Source organism: Falco cherrug, chromosome 4 (assembly GCF_023634085.1).
Source record: "Falco cherrug isolate bFalChe1 chromosome 4, bFalChe1.pri, whole genome shotgun sequence".
In the NCBI taxonomy this organism is placed as follows: Eukaryota; Metazoa; Chordata; class Aves; order Falconiformes; family Falconidae; genus Falco; species Falco cherrug.
The window spans coordinates 68,876,649-68,893,333 of record NC_073700.1 but is presented as its reverse complement, the minus strand read 5'-3'; the positions used below and the strand labels follow the sequence as shown (position 1 = coordinate 68,893,333).

Here is a 16,685-nt window from a genome sequence, read left to right as displayed (position 1 = left end):
TGTGTAAGAGCCAGAAAACTTAGGCTCTGATCTAAAACTCATTGAACCCAGGGAAAAGGCTCCCTCAGGCATCTCTGGATTTTGAATCAAGGCCTTTGAAATTTTAACAGTATAAAGCCTGGACATGTAAATTTTTGCCTGAAAATATTCTACATGTAGAAATGGAAGACATTGACTTACCTGAGGCCCTACCACAGAGGGAAAGAAATGGAAATCCATCTTGAAAATCATCATGATGGGCAGAACTGTAGTAATTAAGCTTTGATCATAAACTTTTCAGAAGCACTTCTGTCCTAATTTCTTGCAGTTAAAAGTGTGAATCTGCTAGCTTCACTGCTGACATTTTCAGATAGACTTAGACCCTCTTCTTCAGCTTTTCGTCCAGGTTGAGGTTTTGTTTTGCATTTGGTTTTCCACTATAGGAACCAATGCATATAAGCTTTCCTATGAATAACTATGGAGAAAGAATTCTATTGTCAGATCTGAGTCACTGAAAGATGCCATCAAAAGCATAGAAGGGCAGATGGGCAGAAGGAAATTAATCTAGCCATAGCCGTACACCTGCTCTTCAGCATGTTGAGTTTTACCTTCTTCATTTGTTCTAATTTTAAATAATTGTATATGATGTACTCATTAACTAGCTTCTGTATTCAGTGCAGTTGTACTTAAAGTTGGTTTACTGTGATTTTTCAAAAGCCATTTTTGGTAATTTCTTCCATATAAACTCTCAAATAAGGGCTTTCCATCTTCCTCATAGGAAGTTTTATAGTTTACAGGTCTAGCACAGTACTGCACAATCACATAGGAATATAAAAAAAACCCCAACCCTAAACAGAATTAATTCTTATTGGAAAACATAAAACCTATAGTTGCTGCTTGCTTATCTCTAGATTTCTGCTTTTGGCCTTATTATCTAGGAAGATGCCAGAGACACAAATTTTTCCAGAATGCCCTGACAGCACAGTCTGATGTGGTGTTATGATTCACTTCACACTAACTGCAACTTCTTTGAGGTTTCTGGAAAAAGAAGTGTCTTGGTGAAATAAATTATCTGGTGTACCCCAGAGGATCATCCAGTCACAGTACCAAACATACAGTGTCTGCAGAGTACTACTTGAAAAGAGGATACTCTATCCTTAAGATATCACTTGCCTTAAACTGATGCTTTTTTATCCTATTCTGCAGTTTGTATCTATGCCTTTTCCTTCTATGTTCAAAGCCTTAATTGGTCCATCATTCTGAAAATTGTTTTGTTTAAATAACAAAACAAACAAACCTTTCAACTGTATGTTAGGTGTTATGCTACCACAAAAGATCTAATTAATATATTAATATTAATTTTCCTTTTTTTAACTTTTGGTGAGTGGCACAATGGCTTGGCAATATTTTATATATCTGCAGCCTTTCCACTCATAATGCTGAGGGCTAAGGGCTGATCCTGTAGGGTCTGGGCAGGTAAGATCCTGATTAGCGTAGTATCACATTTACCCTGTAAAGAAAATGAAGATCAGTTTCTAAAATCATGTCATTATCAGTGTATAAAGTGATGTCAATGAAACTTACGGGAGTGCATATATGGTAAAACATTAATTTTTGCTGATGAAATGCTCGTTTCCTGCGGCTAGAAACACATATATTTGTCCCTTTCAAAAACAGATGTCCTGCTTTAAATTATCTGCTGCTTTATAGAAACTGATGTTACAATGAAATGCAATCCACAAGGACTATGGAGGTCAATACAGTTCCCTCTGAGGAGCTGAGAGATTATAATGACTGTATCTACCCAGTGATCTGCTCTCCCATGATAAGAACGCTTTGTAATTGCATGTGTTAGATCTTGAGTCCTGCAACTGCAGTGAAACACACGATTGTAATGTGGGTGGGGCGCATGTCTCTTCTTTCCATTAGAAAACGAAAAGCGTTTGGAGAAGAGTAGAATGGAGGGCTGGAATTCAGGGGCATGATTCTGTTGTACATTCATTTTAGCTGAGAGGACAAAACAAATTTGGAAGCATTACATACTTCCACCTGGTCTTGCCATAAACTTTGCCTCTCTCTAACATTAGGACACGCACTGTTAATCAAAGTCCCTATCTGCTCCAGCGTTTCCCTCACCACATTTCTTCCTTATGAATACATGATGGCCTCCACCCATCCCACTGGAGCACAATGCTCATGGTCCTGAATGCAGCCCAAAAACTTTCCAGATAGCATTCAGTATTTTCTGGGATTTCTATGATTTTCTCCTTGCTTTCTAGAGATGTGCCATTCTTATCAGCACTGTTCCTCATAGAGTTAACAGCCTATCTGTAACAGCCAGGTACAAGGAGAGCTGGCAAATACTGCCGTTCAACTTTCTAGGCCTTATTTCAGGATACTTGGAGAGGACAGGAGCAAATCTAGGTACAGAGAAACAAAGGCTTATTTGTACAAGCAGAATAGATTTTTTTTTACATTATCACAATAAATATCTTGGTCATGTATTTCAACAACAGCAAAATAAGTGCGAAACCACTAGTGTAATCAGGGTGTGGCCATGTTACCGGTGGGTCACATATAGAAGTGAAAAAAGAGGTTTTGACAACAAAATGCACATCAAATATTATTCTTTTAATACATGCAGAGTGCTCACTGCAAAATGCTGATTTCAAAACTGACTTTGGGATAATTATAAAAAAAATAATCATTGCCAACTGATCTTTTGAAATTACTTCTTTCCTTGGCACCACAATGATCTCAGAAGCCAGAAGGAGCAACTGCAAAGAAAGTCAGCAAAGACAATATGTACTATCTGTGGAATCTCAGACTCTCAAGTTGCTGAACTAATAACTTATTAACTATGCACATGATATTTCAAATGCTAAGTTGTTTGCCAAATATAGACTTAATTTCACATGCCTGGCCAAAGACACAGTTCTGACCTCAGCAAAGTCTCTGGTAAATTTTAGCCAGCTTCTCAGTGAAGTGACTTTTTTTTTTTTAAATAACATGAGCAGAATAACATACTATTCCCTAAATGCATTCTTAAATATGGCTGAGCTGTCTCAGCTGGAATTTTTCAAAGCAATTACCCCTCAAAGCATTGAAACATATTGGCTGTGCAAAACATGGTGGTAATTTAAAATGCTGCCATCCTTCTGCCACAATTATTTTGTCTCCAGCAGTGCTGGAGGAACAGAACATAGGTTTTCTTGGCTGCTTTGGAGCAAAACCTGGAGTTTTTAATATAAATTGCCTGTAAACACAAGATTAAGCTAAACTATCTGGTGACTTTTCTAAACTGAGGTAGCAGAAGCAGGAGATGGTGACACCTTCAGCATTGTTCACTACACTGTCAGTGCCGTAGATATGTAAGAAAAAAGAACCGCTACAAGCATTGGTCTGGCGAAGTTATGGACAATGAAAACAGCATTTCAGCTCAAGAGAGGGCTCTGTTTGCATGCCATCTTTTTGACTTGACATTAACCCTCTCAAGGCTGCCCTGAGTTTTCTGACATTTGACTTTTTAACTTAAGATGAAAACCTCTGAAATCCTTCTTTTCTTCCCTCCCCATCTTTTTATGGAGTTTAACGTGTTAAAAAATTATTACTGCTCAGCGAATAAACATAAGTACACTTCAAAGCAGCACTTTACAACACTACAAAATGACATAAAAATGCCAGAAAAGCGATTTGCTGCCTTGCAGTCGCGTTATGCAAGAGATGTGCGGTCACTAAACAGAGCGGGGAAAGAAACACGTTTCTGTGTGAAACCCAGAGCACCGGGGAGAGAAATACGGTTCTGTGTGAAAGCCAGAGCACCTGGCCGGTGCGCGGCCCGCAGCCCCCGGCCTGACCGCGGGCCCCGGGAGAGGCCGCAGAGGCGGAGCGAGGGAGGCCGTGCAGGGCTGCCCCCGTGGGGAAACGGCCCCGGCCCGGCCGCAGCCCCTCCGCCTGCGCCTCCCGCGGGCCGGCCTCAGGCGCCGTCCTGTGGGCAGCCCGGTTGCCCCTAAGGCTCCGGAGAGGAGGGGGCCTCTCCGCAGCGCGGGACGACGCGTCCGCCTCCAGCTCTCCACAGCCCTCGGTCCGCCCTCGAGCCGCGGCGTGGGGCAGCCACGGGGCAGCCACCGAGCAGCCGCCGCTCCCTCCCGCGCAGCGCGGCTCGTCGCCCGCCCTGGGGCCTCCGTGGAGCGGCTGCCGAGGGCGGAGGGCGGCGCAGCGTGCGCCGGGGCGGCTCCCGCGGGGGTGGGCGCCCAGCAGCCCGCGGGGCGGCCCCACTTCCCCACGGGCGGAGGGCGGGCGCGTTCCCGCCGCGCAGGGGTGCCGCAGAGCCGCCCCGCGCCTCCTGTTCACAGCGCCTCTGGGAGCCGGTGGCTCCCACCGCCCGCCCGCCAAGGTAAGCCGGGCAGGGAGGGGTTAGCCGGACCCCCAGGGGCTCCCAGCGCCAGCTCGGGACCCCGACGGGGCGGGAGGGCAGAGGTGTGGCCGCCGTGGGAAGCGTGAGGCGCCCGGCGACGGCGTGCCGGGGGGCGCGGGGTGTCCCGGTCGCTGTGGTGAGAAATCATGCGGGCAGGTACCGGTGCTCGGGGTGGGGAGTTGCGCCAAACTCTGCTCCGGGCACGGCCTGTGGTGCCCCTGGGAGGCGACAGCCCGGGGTGGCAGCGTGGGTGCCCGCCGAGGGGAGCCCGCCCTTCCCGCCCCGCCGCCCGCGGGGCCCGTGAGGCGGCCGCCCTTCACACAGACCTCCCGCCTCGGGACAGGAGCCTTCCGACGGCAAACGTGGCCTGAAATGAGATAGTGGGATTCGGTGCTGCCGTGCTGGGCCCCGGTGTGGGTTGTTCTCTTCGGCGGGGTTAACCTGAGTCAGGCCTACACTGTGCCCAGACCCTGAGGGGGCGAGGAGGAGGTGGGTCACGCCCAAGGCGGGATTGCAAACGCATCCTTGTAGCCTCGCAGGGCAGGTGGGATCCCTGGGGACTCGGTGCCCTGCCGTAGGTGGTTGCATTGGGAAAGTGAAAGCAGGCAGGAGAAACTGCCGAGCAAGTGACCTGGCACCAGCAGCCAAAAAATATGGCATGTGAATGTGCTAATCTATCAGTCTTAAACTAAGCATATAAGAGAGTGGTGTGGTTATGGCAAAACAGCCGGTACAGACTTCCAAGAAATGCAATTTGTGTCTCTCTGCTGGTGGTGGATTTGACCATGTGGTTTAGGAAAGAAATAGATATGTCTCCTGACTTTGAGAAGGCCCATCCTGCATGATACCCTTGTGTGAACACCATGGATAAATAACATAAATACAGTCTCCACAAGCTTGGGGTGTTTTTTCAGTCCCTTGTGCACCAAAAGAGAAGTTATTAAATCCATTCATTGTCACACTGGGAAGATGTATCTAGTAGGGTCTTTTAGGCAGCATATCATCCAGCCTGTCTTAACTGTCATTAAAAATTTGGATGCAGGAATATAGCCTACAGACAAAATATTTAGGGTGCCACCAAACTGGGACAGACAGCTTGACTTTTTGAGGTCCTTTCCTGTCCCAGATCATTCTGATTCTGTGATTAGCTTGGCTCCAGCTTGACTCTACCCCTCGAAACTTCTGTTTGCAGGAGTCTGGCAGTTGTTTTTCCTCTTTGGTTCTAGTTCCCCTTTGTAAATTACATGATGTGTGTTCTGTCATCAGTTCCTGACTTGCTTCTAAAAAATACTAATTTCACATATGACTCTTATATTTCACAGTGACTCATTGATGTCACTCTTAATTTATTACCCTGCTGCTGCACAACAGTGATGTAAATGTAGTTTCCAGGACTCATTTTAGTACATGTTTCATTAGAGGCAAATAGGTAGGCCCCAGTCCTTTTGAGGGCTATACTAGATGACCTGCACCACCTGTGTAGGCTCCTACTCATTTGTCATCCCTGAATTTACAAAGTTTTTTTTCCAGAAACATTGTAAATAATGTGAATTTAGATTAAAACTTTGTTTAAAACAGAATGTTTAACTTTTTGCTGGACCTGTTCAGTTGTTTTCCCCTGTGGGCTAAGGAGACTATTACATTTAATTGTAATTTCTGTTTTGTGTAAGCATTAAAAATGGGGATAATTTGGTTTGAAATATGGATTACTAATGTCTTTGGGAGGTTTAATCAATGGAGCATTACAGATTTGTTTTATATACTCAGAGAATTCTGATCCATCTGGGACCACACATAGCTTAAAAAATGTATGCTCTCTGAAAGGGTACTTTTATTCATTCTCTGTGTCATCTGTTTCTTCGTTAAATACTCCTGTGGGTACTACAGACTCTTCTGAGGTTTGGAGGCAAATATGACTGAAGGCTCAAAGTAATTATTGAGTAAATTGTGTTTTAATTGTTCATGCTGGAATTTGTGATTATTTCATGTGCAGTATCTTCAAGCAAGGTGTGATGCCTTTGAAGTGCTGGTTTATTTTGTTATCAAATGTATTTATTCCAGCTAAGTTTGATTTGCACAGATCAAATTCTGATTTTCACTATACTTGAGCAGTGTCTGCTAGATCACACACTATAACTCATGCACCTGTGAATCAGGCTATAAGCTTGATCTTTTTTTAATTTGTAAAACTCTAGAGGCTGACACATTTGGGAGGATAACAGTATGCACAAAGGGGGCAACAGTATGAACAGAGAGGCCTGCTGGTTGTTGTAGCAGCTTAACTCAGTATTGCGGCCAGAGGTTTCTTACGTAGTAAAGAATTCACCCAACCCGCTAAGAATTTGCTTTTCCGGTTTTACCTTTCCTTTTAGAAGTGTCATAGAGCAGTGAGAGGAACAAGAGGCAGAAAGCTTTCCTTCTCTTGCTCTGCAGTAGGTGGTGAAAGGAGAGGTAGGACTTGGGTAACCTGTGGATGGAGGGATCAAATATTGCATCTCTCTGGCCCTACAAAATGACTGAGAAAACTACCAGAAAACCAAACAAGGTTTGCCTTGTTCAAGAGAGGACTTGTCTTGTTTGCAGATTCATGAATATCCGTCCTTTGAGACAAAGATCTGGGAACGTGGATTTTCTTGAAAAAGTGTTTACGTTTCAGAGGTGGCTTTACAGGAATGTAGTTGAGTTTGATTTTCCTGCATATCATTCAAATATCAAGGCCCCTATCCTTTCCTGCTCTTTCTGCAAACTACATGTGTTTTTCTTTCCCACAGACCTTTTTTTCATCTTTCATTTCAGTACGTCTTGACTTGTTTTATTGTAGGCCCATTGCCCTGTTGTGATGATGACTTCGCATGGTCAGGTGCTGATATGCAATGAAAGTGAAAATAAGACCTCTTATTTGCCTACAGCAGTGCAGGAGCTTTAGCTTGTTTCTTTTGGAAGGTTTCCAGTGACAATGGTAACTTGCATTCATGCAGACCTTCCAGAGCACTTCTTAGACTTTATAGGCAGGATCCTCCTCACCCAGGTCCAGACATTAGCATTTTAGTTAGTCACCTGAGGTTCTGAGTCACCTTTACAGTCAGGTACTGCTAAAACTTGGTTCAGCTGTTTTAGACAGCTGCCATGAATCATGCTCTATAAAATTACCTTTCTTTCCCTTCATTGACTAAAAAGAGCCTGGGATGAGCAGATCAGATGCAGATGTCATGGAAACTCCACCATATATGTTTTCATGATTAGGAGTGATCTGTAACAGTAAAATTGCTCTTGGAAAAGCAGGCATTTTAGGCAGCTTTCCTTATCCAGCCTATTGATTCATAGCTACCCTAGACAGTAACTGTATAGCTGCCAGTGTAGAAGATGGTATGTTGCACCGTGAAAGAAAGAAGCCAGGGTGCCGTGTTGTTCTGAAGTTTCTGCAGGAAACTTTTGAGCATCTACATGAGCATGTGTTCTTCACCACCCCTCAACATTCATCTATAGCATTGCTCCTGGGCTGTGAATGAAAAGGAAACACAAATGACTTTGATCTGATTTACAGCTTCAATGTGAGTATTCACAAACTGGTTTGATAGTGACTTTTAAAAAAGTTTAAGTCTGTCATTAGTTTCAAAACCTTTTTTTCCGCTAAAGTGACCTTTTAGATCTGTGGCTAGCTAATTGCTCTCATAATTTTTGCTACCAGAAGTACATCAGCCTGCACACAAGACTGCTGCTTCTTTTTGAGCATTGATTCAGCATGCCATGAATTTAGGCTCAGATAAAGCAGGGCTAGGGTTATGAGTATTTTGGGGAGTAGATGAATTATGAATCCTAGAAGGAAAAGAAGGTTCAGTAAATATGAACCAATTTTTTCTATGATACTCGGTTTAGAAGTGCATAGAGAGACAATTCTGATAGAAGTTTTGCACTGGATGCTTCTCCTCAGTCCATTACCATTTTTACTTTTACTCTGTATTTGCTTGTAATCTAAAGCAGTGGATGTAGAAGTGTGGCGTGTAACACTAATATTGAAGGATGAAACTCCCTGTGTATCTGTTATCAGTGGTGGGCAGACCCTACATGGCTGATATCACTAACAACAGAATGTTCTCAGTTGTCTTCAGACAATCCAACTGATACAATAAAAATTTTGGTGAAAATCTTGTACCTACAAGTGGGAATGTATGGGGAGCAAATCTGCTTCTAGCAGCTTTGCTAGTCCATCAGACAGAGGGAATGTCTAGGAGCCAAAATCAGAGGTACTCACCAGATGCTTTTGCTGATAAAAATTGCAAATTACCTTCTGAGTCCCCAGTTTTAGGCAAAATAATGTGTCTGCTTAGAAGGCAGCTCACCAAGGGAGTGGTCAGGATCTACAGAATTGTCACTTAAGCTGCTGGCATCAAGTCCATATAGGCAGCAAATGAAAACATGCTCCTCAGTGGCCTTAGCTGGTCTGTTTTGGTACTCTCACTCTATCTTCAGATAGCCCAAACTGCAGGCACGTGATTACTTTTCTTCCACAGCTCAGAAAGATTTTGATGTGATTTTGAAGATTGTTTACTATTTCTGACAGTACAAGAAGCCTCCATTCTCTCACTTGCTATGGGAATTTCATTGAAGCACAGAAATAAGAAGGATGTTTCAGCCTAGAACATGTTTTTGAAGGGGTTTTTTGTGGTTTTTTGTGTCTGATTGTGAATTTTTTAAAAAAATCATTTAAGTAACAGTCAAGTCTACTGTTTGCTGTGCTTTTTGATGAAATCTTACGTTTGGAAGATCTGCTGTACATGTGGCTTGGAGGGCCTAAGTGCTGAGATAACCCTAAGCAAGTGAGAATACATGCTAAAAACATGAACACAGATAACATTTCCAAATACTTGTTGTGATTGCAGCTTAGTTTTGTACTTTGATGACCACGTCTTCATGACCGAAGGGAAGATGGCAAACCTAATGTTTGAGAGAACAAATACGAAGGACCCAGTGGTTTTGGGTGCCAGCCCTAGGAAAGGATTCAGCATAAACTTAACTGCAGTTTTCTCCCAGGGGGGGAGCCATGTTCTTCCATGAAATTCAGCAAAGCCTTTCATATCTGTCACTAAATTGACCTCCTTTGTCTCCCCTGTGTCATGCCCAGAGAAGCTGTGGATGCCCCATCCCTGGCAGTGTTGGGGCTTTGAGCAACCTGGTCTAGTGGAAAGTGTCCCTGCCCATGGCAGGGGGGGGGTTGAAACTACATGATCTTTAAGGTCCCTTCCAACCCAAACCATTCTGTGATTCTCTGATGGAGTTGCTATCTCTGACCAGATCAGTTGTTCCATCCCTCCTCCACTTGGTAAGGAAAAAAGAGAGCGAGGCAGTGGCATTTCCTTCTCATGGGAAACCTTACAGAAATGGAAGAATTATACTGGAAATGTCACAAGGTTGTTCTCTTGCGGTGTTTTCTTCCCATAACTGTTTCCTTTGTGTGGTTAAGGGCTTGTTGGGCTGTGGGAAAGCAGCCACAGCCATACCAATATAACATCCAATCTGTGGTGACTCCAGGCTTCCACTTTCCTTACAGATCTTTGGCTGAAACCCACTGCTTATAGCAGTTTGTGATCACTGTGCAATTATATAGGTGAAAGAAACGCTTTTCTAGGTGGAAAATTAATAATGGGCCTTGAAATTGTACCTGACTCCTCAGTCAGTAGTAAAGCTGAGAAAAAGGTTTATAAAAACAATCTTCATTGAATTTTTCTACCGCTCGCTGTGGTACTGAGCGCTGTACTTTGAAATACTTGTACTTTCATGTTACTGAAGCATTACTTGCTTCATTTGATTTTAATACATAAACTGGGTATGAAGCAGACAAACAGGTTCAATAACAATTATACAGATTTATTTTCACCCTTTTGCTTCACTCTTATCTGTTAGAGCATTATATGCATTTCCTCTTTCAGTCTTCCTTTCCTGTACCATGTGTGCCCTCCCTTAAACATTTCTGGCAGTAATAAGAACATGTGATTATAAGAGATAATAAGGTGACCTCGAGCTTTTGCCAGTAACTAGGGCCTAGGAGTAAGTTATTTGTATGGGTAGACAGTTCTGTCATGGACCCTTATAGCATGTCTTGCACATACCTGTAATGGCTTACTATGGGAGGGACTGAATGCTGGCAAAGATGTGAGCCAGTGATTATTCAGTGTAGCAGCTTCTGCACTTAAATTTTGTGCTGTAACTTCTCCTTCCTTTTTTCTTTTTCCTGTTTGTGCTATGATTTTTATTATTCCACACTTAACATCTCTTGATTCTATAGGGGACTGGAGAGGGGAAGGATTTTCTCACATTGGATCCCTGTATGGCTTCCTCTCATCTATGGGCTTCCTTGTCTACCATTTTCTGCTTGTTAGATGATCTGTTCACATGGAATCAGCCTACCTTATGAATTGTGAAGCTAAATATCAAAATCTTCATTTAGTAGAGAGCTACAAGACACAATTCCCATAGTTCCATGACTTGAGGATAAGGGAATACTGGGAACAGTTCAACAGCATCAAATGGGAATGAAAAGCTTATAGCCCATGTGCTCCATTGCAGGTTGGAGTTAGGCTGAGCATTCTACTGAAGCAAAAAATTATTAATAATTGTGCTATTCTCATTTGCTGGCAATTTTTAACACTACGAGACAGTCTCTTGTCATATAAGTTCTGTACAGCAATGTTGGGTAACTGGAAAAAAAAAACAACAGGAAGAAAAACATTACAACAACATCAGCAAACTACAGATTATGGGAAGGAGTGTGGAAACAGAACAAATTTGTGCTGCACAGACTTATGTTGCCCTGTCACTGTTCTGCTCTCCCATCAAGGCAGGGTGGGGGAGGAATCTAGAACTGAGTGAGACTCATACTTTCTGGTAACTTGTATGTCTGCAGTTGTTAATACCTGAGTAGAGCTGAAGCAGATATGCTGTCAACACAAGATAGATGAGCCTAGATCAGCTGATGGTTCATAAGCTGAATCCAGCTCAGGGGACACACTTCCATCCGCCTTTCTGCCTTTTGAAGGAGAAAAGTTCGAGGGAATGGAGATCTTGTTTCTGTGTGCTAGTAATCTGGCACAGAATAGGGAATTGTTTCTTCTACCAATCTGTGCAAAGACATAGGACTGGAAATATGTCTCCTCCTACCATTTCATTCTACACAGGGCGTTTGTGCTGCCTGTATGGCTTATGGGGAGAAAGTCCCCAAACTGGACCATTCTGCAGTAAATAATTCTATGACAAAGGAAGAAGATCACCAAGTCTGTAGCTGTGCATTATTTCTGTAATGCCCTTAGACCCACAGGCCAGGCTGAAGCACATTATCTGTTGGCAGGATACTATATAAAAATGAACAGAAGTACCATTGCTTTCAAGCCCTATAAAAGCAGTCCCCTTTGGGAGTAACAGGAGGCTACAAAGTAAAGTTCTGGTACATAGAAATTGCTCCCCAGTTTTCTCCTCCCTGTGTTTGTGCTTTATATCAAGGTTTCTTTTTCCCCTTGCATAAGGTGCTTTTAACTTGCAGTCCCCAGCTGCTTGAGTACATTTGGGACACATTTTCTGGAGCCCAGGATCCAGACTCTGCATCTGTGCCTGAGAGTAATTCTGGAGAGGAGCTTGGTAAATGAGCTGTCTTGCACCCAGCCTGCTTGTCATGTCCCTCTACACTCCTTTTCCCTAGCCATAGCATACACTGCCTTTCATCAGTTAAATGTTCTTCCCTTCCTCTCTCATCTTAGCAGGAGAGCCCTTTGCTAACCCCTTCTTCCGGGCTTGAGTAACTTCCTCCTGACGTACTGTGGCTAGTCCCTTGTTCTTCCCGTCAGCCTCTCTTAACTGAGCCTCTGGGACCATTCAGTAATCGTGCCATCCCACCTAACCCTAAGAACAGGACCCATAGCTGCTTCTCACAAGCACTACTCTCAGTAAGTGGGATAAAGAAGAAAGTATGTGTTTGGGGTTGCACGGGGGAGAGAGGAAGGCTGGGGAGCATAGAGGTGATGGATGCTGAGGCAGCATCATTTGAAGGACAGCCTCAGTGTCCCATGGTGCTTTACAAACATGCTAAAACTTTCTCTGTCTCGCCAGTGGAAAATGAAGTACTCAAATGTATATCGCTGAAAAAGATGATGGTGTACTTGTGCTCAGCTGGTGTACTCATGCATAGGAGTTCTGTGGTGGTTAAATTATCATCATCTCGGCAAGACAAGGGTAAAGTACAACTACAGCAGCATAGCTTTCAGGTCTATGAAATCTGGGTCTTTTGAACTAATAAAGACTTATTCCAAATTCAGTCCTAACTGCAGACTTGTTCCTGTAACGCAAGTGAGTTAACTGTGGATTTCCGAAACAGCAAAAAAGAGAACAAGCTTTCAAGAGGTTTGATTGTATAAATGGTTACAATTGTATAAATAGTTAAAATTTCTGTGAAACAGAAGCAGGATCTGTGAGTTTGAGGTGCTTTCATCTAAAGATGTTTGTGCTTACATCTGGGCGGATAATTCTGGAGTTAGTAGAGTACAAATTGATTATCAGCTGTGCCTTTGATCTTGCTAGGGTCAGTTTAAGCAATGTGATACAAGGTGAGGCAACTGGAGTCAAAATTGTTTCCACGGTATATGTAAAAATGTGTCTGGAACAATCAATGGAAAATGCTAGAAGTGTTTTTTGTGGCATGGTCACCTGAAGGTGCTATAGTGCTCCAGGTTAACATTAGAAAAGGATTTTCTCACATGATTGTATTTATCTGCCATTTTAATTTTAATCCAAAGCCAAATGTGACTGAGTTTTAAACTAGGAAGGATACTTTGCAATTGTATCAGTCTTCATGCAGTTTAGTAGTGTTTTAGTGTGTCACTTTTATTCCACCATGGGCAGAGTTATGACATGTCACACCCATCCACGAATTAAATATGCAGTGTAATTTCAGCTGCAGATAAACCTACAGTCATTGGCACACCAGATTTCTCAGAAGAATAGGTGATATGAGTAAGAAACTGCTTTCAGAGTTATCTGTGTATGTAAGCTTTTTCTTGGAAAACGCCATGCTTATCAGTGTTAGGTACTTGCAGTGTTGGAAGCAGTCTAATGGCTTTTGATCCATCCTTTTCAAAATATGAGTTAGTATTAAAACAGAAGAGAGTTACAGGCTCATGTTATGTAAGTAAGAAAGACAAAAGTCAGCATGCTAACTGCCAAATCTGATTGTGATTTTGAAATCTTGGGGGCAGCTGTCATTTCTACTTTATCGCTCTAAAACTTCAATTTCCTTTCTTAGCGTCTACTAGAATTAGTAACTAATGGGATTATTCTTCTAGGCTGAATTCTGCAGAGACAGATGTTCTTTCATATCCTACTTCATAAAAATTGACCTAAGTGTCTGTGGGGACTTTTTACTAGATGTGATGATGTAGCTGGTCAAGGAACTTCCATCCTGCCTCACTGACATATGTAAAGAGACATTTGAGTAGTCAGTTTTTATTGACAACTAACTGTAGAATCATTGCAGGAAACCTAGTTAGATCTATTTCAGACCTGCATTCAATTTGGCCAGCAAGTTGTCTCCAGCAGTGGCTAGCATCACGTGCTTCAGGAGGAGATACAAGAAATCCTGTGCTGGAAGGTATGGTGTAACCTGTCTATCATGAAAATTTGACTCCTGTTTCAAATTGGTGGAGCCTTTGTTTTAGGTCTTGAAACATGAGGTTCATTGTCCTTTACTGAAACTCTCTGAAATACTGACGCTTCTAGCTATAACTGCTAGTAGAGAAAACCCACTCCTTAGCTTGTTAACTCACCAGTTTTGAGGAGTTTTACAAGTACGCTGTGCACGTTTCCCTGGAACAGTTGTGCAGACTTTCAGTTTCATTTATTATCCCATTAAATTTGTGTTGTAAGCCAGGACAAAATGATGCATAAGTAACTTTCCTCTAGGTTTTATGCTTTTTTTTTTTATCATAGTACTTTCGCATCTGTTTCCTGTGACAATCAGTTACCCTCTTTCCAGCTTTGCTCTTTATGGTAGGGCTTCTGTCACTTTCATCTCTCTTCTCTCATTTTCTTCTTTTCTCCTGTATTTAATACGGGATGATCTGCTTTGCATAGTCTGCTGTAGCTAAGGGTGAATCTGAGTGATTTAATCATTGGGCTACTGCTGGGTCTCTCTAAAATGTTGAAGATTTCTTCATTCCACTCCAGAAAGAATTCAGGCATAAAGTGTTAGCAGGAAGTTACAGTGCTGCTAGTGGTCATCTGGACAGTCAAACAGCTAGTGTCCATTCTGGTAGACTTGGTACTCTGACACTTACACACTGTAGCATAGGGACTAGGAAGTGAAGGTGTGCTTTGACCTTTCTGTGACTTGTTAAAATGTACTTCATGTATTTTTATTCTTTCTATTCACATATGTAACAGTTTAAGAATTACAATGATACTTTGAATTTGATGAATGTGTCTGTAACTGTTCACCAGATCACTAAGTGGACTGGTTCCTTATACTGTTAGTAGCATGAATCTTCTGTATGTCTTTGTTCTACTGGTACCATGCCATTCCTCATCCTTTTTTGTTTGTAGCCCTTAGGTTGATTAAACTGCATAAACTCAACTGCGACTGAGTTGCAGAGATGGTAATCTTGTGTGTGATACCGTTGGTGTTTCCTGTTCGGTGTTGCACAAGGGCTTTGAGCTTATTTTCAGACTGCAAGTGCAGAAGCCTTGTTACCATGTGACTTGGATCACTCTTCCTGTTGAAAGGGGCTGGGGGACTGGCTTTCAGTAATTTTCAGAGCTGACAGATACTAACAGTTCAAACTCTTAGTATAGTACCATGCCTGGTTTATTTGACCTACACCATATGAACACTCTGTCAGCTTTCCTGATATTTTTTTAATAGTTTCTTTTTTAAGCAGGCTGAATTTCATGCCATTGTTTTACTACTCGTTCTGTTAGCTTCCTCCCAAGTGATAGTGATTCTATCAAACAACTCAGTTTCCTATGTATTGTTCATAGACATAGTGCAGTTGTCTTACATAAGTGTGCAAATCACAAAATTTTCTTCATTCTTAAAAAAATAAAATTGTTTTATTATTCTTTCTAGTATATTAAAAAATCAAAATGTATGCATCTATGCAGAAATCGTATCCTGATTTTAATTACAGAGTTCATATTATAGACCAACAAAGGCAGTTTCAGCTCCACCTGTCAGTGCAGGACACTAACATAGGTGAGGTTCTACTTAACCCAGGTAAGAATGTGCACCGTGAGACTGAGTGCAAAGATCGCTGCTCCATTCTTGCAGCTGAGCAAGAAATTTCTCAGTCAGCATTTTTCTTTGGTGCCCTTGAATACTGGACCATCCCCAGGGGAAAACAATGTTGTTCTGTCAGCAAAGTACATAGCCCATGCAAGCATACCAGGTTGGCCCAGAGAGAGCTTCCTGGCCATCGCTGTGGGCTAGCTTGCTTCTCTGCACCTGCCAAATTTCTCTGGTGTTAGAAGTGAGATAACGTCATTTCAACTTTCTAGCCCATAGCTCAAAAAATGTAGAAATTTACATCTCGATTTCAAAATCAGGGTTTATATGGAGTAGATATTTAGGAGAGGGAAGAATTTTTGTGTGGGTCTGTTGCCAAGTTTAGAAGTACGGTGCACAGGAGTTTGGTATTGTCATCCAGGGCAGCAGGGCAGGTTCTTATGAAAAGTAAAAGGTTGGAGGCCCCCTCAGAGCACCACCTGAATGGATGAAGGCAGGTCTTTGGAAATGGCAACAAAGCATGTAAGGGAGAAAAGGCAGATACTACAAATGACAGAAACTGCAGGTAAGGAGATGTGTGAACAAATATGTGGAAACTATTTCTTTTTAATTGGGTGAGCTGAAATGCAAAGATGCTAGAAATACAGAGTACAATAAAATGCAATGCAGAGTTTTGTTATTCACTTCTCTTAATTTAGATTTAAATTACTTTTATCAGCAAAGAGGCTGCTAAAATTGAAATTGGGAAGGTAAAAAAATAATAGGTCTAACAGGTCTGGGGGATTTCTGATAAATGCTGGGGTGAATATGTATTGAGTCAAAATAAGAGTCAAAATGTATGTATTATATAAACCTGTGAGAGTCTAATATGCCTAAACTAAATAGTGAGACTTGGTGGTTAGAATAGCAAGCTGAAGGGCAAATGCCCCAACCCCTTACATATACACTGTGAGAAATGTAGAAGCATTAAAAAAAAATAATAAAAAAAAATATATTTTCATGAGACCTCAATGAAGATCTGGGAATGTG

At 42.3% G+C, this 16,685-nt stretch overlaps 1 protein-coding gene across 1 annotated transcript in view; it reads left to right on the top strand.

The window, feature by feature from the left end:
• The first annotated feature begins 4,190 nt into the window (after positions 1 to 4,190).
• APBB1IP (amyloid beta precursor protein binding family B member 1 interacting protein) overlaps positions 4,191 to 16,685 on the top strand; it is a 67,196-nt gene continuing 54,701 nt past the window's right edge. The window contains exon 1 of the mRNA XM_055706694.1: positions 4,191 to 4,375. The gene's annotated coding sequence lies outside the window, so the exon portion shown is untranslated. The remainder of the gene's footprint in view (positions 4,376 to 16,685) is intronic.